This window comes from Varroa jacobsoni, unplaced genomic scaffold (genome assembly GCF_002532875.2).
Source record: "Varroa jacobsoni isolate VJ856 unplaced genomic scaffold, vjacob_1.0 contig07196, whole genome shotgun sequence".
NCBI lineage: Eukaryota > Metazoa > Arthropoda > Arachnida > Mesostigmata > Varroidae > Varroa > Varroa jacobsoni.
The window spans coordinates 1-1415 of NW_019216782.1; the positions used below are offsets into that span (position 1 = coordinate 1).

At 43.8% G+C, this 1415-nt stretch overlaps 1 pseudogene; it reads left to right on the forward strand.

Annotated features, from left to right (window-relative positions):
• LOC147751745 (small subunit ribosomal RNA) lies at positions 1-1415 on the forward strand (annotated as a pseudogene; the record flags this gene model as incomplete).

The window sequence follows — 1415 nt, forward strand, 5'->3', positions numbered from 1 at the left end:
CCTTGAGCGAAAGCATAGTACGTGGATGATGCAAATGTTTTAAAGCGAGGAGATTGAAGTGTGAGGACGTTGGGGCTTGAAGGACAGGAACACATCGCCACAACTGAAGAGGCTTTTTGCGAAAACAAAGCATGACGTCTTTTGCAAACCATGTCTTCGGACTTCTGGTGATGACTCTGAATAACTTTGCCGAGCATTTCAGCATAAAGCTGGTGCTATTCCTTCAAAGTATCTGCTCTATCAACTGTCGATGGTATATTATATGTTTACCATGGTTGTAACGGGTAACGGGGAATTAGGGTTCGATTCCGGAGAGGGAGCCTGAGAAACGGCTACCACATCTAAGGAAGGCAGCAGGCGCGCAAATTACCCAATCCCGGCACGGGGAGGTAGTGACAAAAAATAACAATGCGGGACTCTTATGAGGCTTCGTAATTGGAATGAGTACATTCTAAATCCTTTAACGAGGAACTATTGGAGGGCAAGTCTGGTGCCAGCAGCCGCGGTAATTCCAGCTCCAATAGCGTATATTAAAATTGTTGCGTCTAAAAAGCTCGTAGTTTGAAAACTTGCCTTGGCTTACACTAGTCCCTGTTGGGGCACCGTTTGTTGAGCGCAAATATAGGTAACTGTTTTTGCCGACTTCATTGCTTGGCTTATAAGAGTTATCAAATATCACTTTGATTAAATTAGAGTGCTTAAAGCAAGTGTGTTACTTGGATATAAATGCATGGAATGATGGAATATGTTGTTGTTCTATTTGTTGGTTTTTGAACGATGAAATGATTGAAAGGAACTGTTGGGGGCATTCGTATTGTTGTGAGAGAGGTGAAATTCTTAGACCACAGCAAGACGAACTACTGCGAAAGCATTTGCCAAGAATGTTTTCATTGATCAAGAACGAAAGTTAGAGGTTCGAAGGCGATCAGATACCGCCCTAGTTCTAACCATAAACTATGCCAACTAGCAATTTGCTTACGTATGTCTTACGACTAAGTGAGAGGCCACGGGAAACCAAAGTAGGGTTATGGGGGAAGTATGGTTGCAAAGCTGAAACTTAAAGGAATTGACGGAAGGGCACCACCAGGAGTGGAGCCTGCGGCTTAATTTGACTCAACACGGGAAAACTTACCTGGTCCTGACACTAGAAGGATTGACAGATTGATAGCTCTTTCTTGATTTGGTGGATGGTGGTGCATGGCCGTTCTTAGTTGGTGGAGTGATTTGTCTGGTTAATTCCGATAACGAACGAGACTCTAGCCTATTAAATAACACACGGAATCTTGTCTTCCGTGAGGTTCCTTAATGGGATCAAGTGTGTTTAACACTTTGAAACAGAGCAATAACAGGTCTGTGATGCCCTTAGATGTTCGGGGCCGCACGCGCGCTACATTGAGAGACAAAATGAGTTTCCC